Source organism: Lampetra planeri, chromosome 20, assembly GCF_965212315.1.
Source record: "Lampetra planeri chromosome 20, kcLamPlan1.2.h2, whole genome shotgun sequence".
Lineage (NCBI taxonomy): Eukaryota > Metazoa > Chordata > Hyperoartia > Petromyzontiformes > Petromyzontidae > Lampetra > Lampetra planeri.
Window position 1 is genome coordinate 1,920,725 of NC_136126.1, and position 6,023 is coordinate 1,926,747.

A 6,023-nucleotide genomic window follows, 5' to 3' on the forward strand; every position below is an offset into this window, starting at 1 on the left:
GCCACAGCTATATTTGTACAAATCTAGGATCATTTGTGAAGGCACAACGGGATGAATATTCCGAAATAATTGGGCAAACAAGGCCAGAAGATGACACTTGTTGGGCTTGGAATGTAGCCAGAATTTACGCTTAATTCTGATCCGCTCTTGATGTATATTTGCGTCATCTGCTGGACATCTGTGAAAACTACTGAACATTTGTGGGGGGGGGGAAAAGATGTATAGCTCATCGGAATCCTCCAGAATAAATACTGATTCTGATTGCTGTTATCCATTTTATTTGTCTTGCATCATCATCACCACCAGGTAATTTGTGGGATAATTCTAACCTGGGTCACCAAAAGCAATACCCAGTGACCGCGGTCACCAACAAACAAATTACCTAGTGGTGGTGGTGATACACAGCGGGGCATAAAAACACAAACAGCAACACGATCGTCCACAACACGCGTTCGTTGAAGGGCCATTTGCCCGAAACGTCGCCCCCCGTGATATATTTTACACCCTTTAAAGGCCACACACTATTGTGGACAAACGTGTTGACTGGTTAAACAACTGATCGCGACTCGGTACGCGATATAACCCCCCAAAATAAAATTTAAATAAACCTTTAGCAATTAATTTTTAAAAAGCCAAACGCGTTTCGCTGCTCCCCACGTGTTTGTTTGCGGTCTCCATGGCGACAAGAAAAGCGTCGCGGCCTAGCGATTCCAGCGGGCAAGTCCGACGACTTCACCAGCGTAAACGCGCCTCTCACTTCGCACACATTCTACAATTTAGCAATTAAATTTCAAGGGGCCTCCTGTCTATCGTCTCGCACCGACACCAGATGTCGGGCGACGCGCGCATTCGACGCGTTGACATTTCGGCTGCGGCGGCTCTTAGCTCGTGTTTGTTTAGATTGCGATGCTGCGCGCTGAGCCGTCGGGGTTTGTTGTAATTTATTAACGAGAAGAAGATCTCTCGGTGAGTGGCAGCGTCTTGTGAGAGAGTGGTGGTGGAAGATGGAGCGATGAAATCAGCCCTGGTTGCGGGAGGAAGGGAAGCGAGGTTGGATGCCGATTGCTCGGGAAGATTAAGGAGGGACGCCTTCATCCAGCAGTGGAGAGGATACAAGGCTGTGATTGTTATTGTACCACGTGGACGACGCAGTGTGTCCGATCTTGTCGAATATCGGAAGCTTAGCGTGGTTGAAGGCTGCCTAGAGCCGTGCTTTTATTAAGGGCGACCACTGCGCATAACAAGGCATTAAGTTGTGGAACAGCGGAGAGCCGTGCAGCAAAATCCATTGTTGTACTGCACTTCTACGTGCTGTTTGTTGTCACCAAACGCCATTGACCAGCGTGGTGAAATATGGTCAAATGACCCCCCCACAACGATCCGCGCAGTGGTTTGACAAACAGGCTGCAGCGTATTGTAACGCAGCCTAGGCTATTGTATTAAATAGTTACTGAAGCACAGTCCTAAAGGCTCATAAACGCCAAGCCGCCTATAACAAACGGCACTGGCAAAAGTTGAGCATCGATGAGACTCAAAACCGCTACGCGATTCTCTCGCCAAGCACCGATGTATTTAAACAAAACAATTAAATTGTTTGACCTGCACTGGATTGAACCGCTCCCGAGGTTCGTAAATTCACTTCGCAGTGGGATGATTTAATCATCATCATCATCAGCCATGAGCAATCCACTGCCGGATGGAAGCCCCCTAACAAACCGGCACCTCACGATATGGCCCCATGCAACGATCCATTTAGCACCTTGCTGCCTTTCCCCCGCACGTCCGATTAACACGGTTGGCTACGTACGGTGCGAAAGAAGTTCAACAATCATAGCACGCAAACTGCTCTCGTCGTTACATCTCTGTGGTAGTTCGTCCTCGGACGCGTTCCAGCCCTTGGCCGTCACTCCGTTGTTATAATTCTTGACTATCGTCATTCCGAATATGAATTCTTGCAGTCACGAAAGTTTTAAGTCAAAATGTAACAGTTGTTGATATTGAACGACCCAGCAGCACCCTCTGCTGTTAGCAACAACAAAACACGTAACAATCGTCAATAATACCGTGGCTTTCAAATAAGTAATAAAACACATTTAATAAACGACGTTTCGGGCTATGGCCCTTCTTCATTGCACGTAATTCATGGTGCATATCAGAATACGTTTTAATACTGGAGGAATTCGATGAGCTATATTGATGTCCAGCAGGGGCAGGTAAAGACGTTACAAAAAACAATAAACATGATTTAATGTATCATAATAGCACATCTATTATGTCAGGCTAGCTCGAATCAATGCTGGAGAACTGCCAGATATGAGCAAGGCCCCTCTCTTGAAGATATGGGTCCGAGTTTCCACGGAAAAGTATATAGTTAATATACAAATAAGATGCAAAGAATTGTCTTTGCTAGTTTACTTTTAAGCAACAAAGTTCCGTATTCTATCTACTGATGGTGCGGAGCGGTTGAGCGGTGGTTAGATCACCGCAAGCATCACCTCCGCACCTTCGATTAGAACGGTTGGCTACGTACGGTGCGAAAGAAGTTCACCGTACACACATCAGTGGCGAGTGATATCTCGTCTGTGGCCAGCGTGGTGAAGTATGGTAACATAACCCTCACGACCGTCGTTTGATGAACAAATGGGTTTGTAAAGTATGTATTCAATGATTTGCTGGATATCTCGTTCATTTAAGTAGGGGACCTCCCTGTACATGGTTATTGTTGGTGTAATAAGAATGGACGAGTGGAAAATAGAGTAATTGATTAATTGATGGCTACGTCGTGTGAACGAGACGAAGTACTCCTTGGCCTCAATGTCCGTTTGCATTAGTTAAGTGTTTTTTCCCCTCCAAGCACCTGCATTTGAGCTTTTCACACCAGCAGCTGTGTGAGAATTGAATGACCAAGCCCAGATTGCACAGCACGCAAAAAAAAAACCCACATGTAGTCGGAATAATTGGTCAATAGCAACAATTGATTGCCTTTGTGTGACTTAATTGAACATGAGTGTTTGAGGGTCTCCGTTGATCAGGTTAATTTCCCATGCTGGACGATGACCACAACTGACAGTGTCGCAGCGGTGCTGGCTGCTTTCCACGTGGATAAGGAACAAAAGCGGCCCGGTTGGCGGCTTGCAATCAGGTTGCAATTTAAAATCCCGGTTGGGTCGGTTGACTCAGCCCATCAACCTTACGGGGTCGGTAAAATTGGTACTACTTTGTAGGAAAGTCAACCGTGGTTGTGCTGTGGAGTGACTTGCCCCCCCGTTGGCATGCATAATTTTCTACCACTGACTCAGGGCTGTGAACAGGAGATGGGCACCACCTCCATGCTCGTTTTAGCAATAAATCACTAACTTCGAGTTTAAAAGCAACTGTGAACATTTTGCAGAGGGCCATACCAGGGTTGCTGTCCATGGATGTGGATCGCCGTCAGGGCAATGGAGAGGAGAGCTGCAGTACACAGGTATGTGTAAACAAAAGTAACAATCGTGCGAGAGTACATTTCACCACCTTGAAATAAAATGCTACGTCAGTTTAACACGTAGGCTTTCGCGACCAAAATACAACGTAGATCCAGCGGCCGATGGACACGGCGGCTCCATGAATTCCAGCTGCATTTGTGAAGACAGAAGAACTTTAGACAGGTTTCCAACCACTGTAATTATCTGTTTATCGCACATGAATTCCAAAATAGATGTCTTATTTCCATACTAAATGAGTTACGTGTTACAATGTTTGGTGGATTATTACATCGCTAGGCAGTGAGTGATGGCAATGGCTTCCAGCAGTGGATCATAACTGATGATGGTGAATTCAATGTATGCAAAGTCCAATGAACGTTATCCTAAGTACAAATCAGTTTCTCATTGATTTAATAAATTAAATAACACATTCCTGCGGAGGGAGCTGGTAGGAACGTTGGGTTGCTCGGTCAATGGCCAGGGTCAACGGCGGCGTGGTGTATTCCGCAAATATGCCCGACTGTGAGGGCAGGCACAAGCCGGCGTGAGTAGGTTAAACGTTGAGTTTATAAGGGCACCACGGGGTGACCAGCCCCTCCCCACCCAGCCCCACCCCTCCCACCCTCCCCACCCAGCCCCTCCCCACCCAGATCCTCCCCACCCTCCCCACTCAGCCCCACCCTCTCCACCCAGCCCCTCCCTGCACGACGGACGGACACAATAATCCCCTGTGGGCTGGTGGAACCAGGTGGTTCCTACCAATATTAAATATTTCCACTTAGTTCAAACGATTTTTTTAAAGTATATCTAAGTGTAGTGGCTGAACTTCTTGCGTTGTCACTTTCAGATACGACCAAATAGAATTAATTCAACGTGACATTTTTATAAGTTACTAGGCTATTAAGGACATCATAATTAGCCACTTTTCCTTTGAATCCTACATGGTACAAATGAGGCTCTTTATTACACACACAGACAAATCGAATATTCTCGCTAAAATATTGTCAAATTAATACTTCACCAATGAATCCACTACAAATAGTATGAGTTATGTGTTAAAATGTAAAAATAACAGCGAGTTATGTGACCCCTCCTATTTGCTAAATATACAATGTTATGTTTTGTATCAAGAATATTAAGCATACACATTGTCAATGTCGTGTAACCATTATTAGCATTGTTGACCTGTGCGTACAGCCGCTCGCATGCAAATGTGTTTTGAAACCTTACATTGCGTTTTCGCAAAGTGGGTCTTTTTTTCCCAGAATGAAAATGAGTAGATGAGTTCGTCCTCTTAGGTATTTGTGAAGTGGTAGTACAGCCTACTGTCAGTCCACTGCTGGATGCGAGCGTTCTTCTACCGCGAGGGTCATGCGCGAGGTATCTGATCATACTTCACCACGCTGTTCAACGTCGCTTGCTGAAGGCGAAGAGCATATCGGTTCAGTACAAAAATGGATGTTTCTGCACGACTCTCCTGTGCGTGTGTATGTATATTATTACTACTACGACGGGTGTACTTTGTGCTGTTATATTACGATTTTGTGTAAGCCTATGTTTAATTTTTGTATTTTTTTTTTATCATGAGGCTGAAGATGAACAAGGCGCCCCGCCATGCACTTTCCCCACGGCGGTTTCTGAGGAGCAGCTGGAGGGAGCAAGGAGAAGGGCTCGCAATCGCATGCAGTTCATCGGCTCCGGGGCCGTCTTCCTGCTGGATGATGGCAGAGGTCAAAGGGCAGGACCCAGCATGCAGAACGTCTTGGAAGACAAAGCCAGGCAGCAGTGGGTTGTGTTTCTAGTGTCGTACATTTTCCCACGATGTCGTTTTTAATGTCCATCTCGCGCGGCAGCTTTTTGCATACCCAATGCCCCTTATGGGTTTATAATATTGGTGGCAAAGCAAAGCGTGTGCCAAGACACAGTGAATGAAAAGGTGTTGTTATTTTTACGTTTTGTCGAGGTATTATAGCTTGAAATCCACGTCGTCTAGGTATCCATGAAAGAAGATAATGCAAAGACCTTAACTGAAAGGCAGTAAGAGATCCCTGTGTTGGCAGCTACAAGAAGGAATACATGTTTAAGTGTCTTGTTGATTTTCTATACACGTGAACCCAGTGTAATAGCCAATGGCAGCTTTAGTCAAACTCAAGTTAACATTTGTGCACTTGACAAACGTTCTGTACTGAATGAAGGCTATAGAAGCTAGTGGTACAACCTTATGCAATCATATATGAGTAAACTCCTTTCACTAAAAAGATTTTAGTTCTATCAGGACATTGCATTCATTATTGAATGCAGGATTTAGTCATGGCACTTTGAAAAAAATACGACTCTGCAGACACTCACCGTGCCATATGTTCAATTGTTATCGGTCTCTTGCAGCTCCATGAAGGGGCTTGAGGAATTTAACCGTGGGGAGCATGAGAAGGCTGTCCTGTGTTTTACAAAAGCTATCAACCTCACCCCACAACAGGCAAGTAATTCGCCATTTACATAAGAATATGTTTCTCGGAAACACACTGTCTCACTTTTCAGGCTCAATGATATTTTTCGTGG

The 6,023-nt window shown here is 45.3% G+C and overlaps 1 long non-coding RNA gene across 1 annotated transcript; it reads left to right on the forward strand.

The window, feature by feature from the left end:
* The first annotated feature begins 686 nt into the window (after positions 1–686).
* Positions 687–5,934, forward strand: LOC144724263 (uncharacterized). The gene is made up of 4 exons (XR_013586455.1): positions 687–740; positions 3,392–3,466; positions 5,053–5,249; positions 5,850–5,934. It is a non-coding gene; the product is annotated as an uncharacterized LOC144724263 (long non-coding RNA).
* The last annotated feature ends 89 nt before the right edge of the window (positions 5,935–6,023 follow it).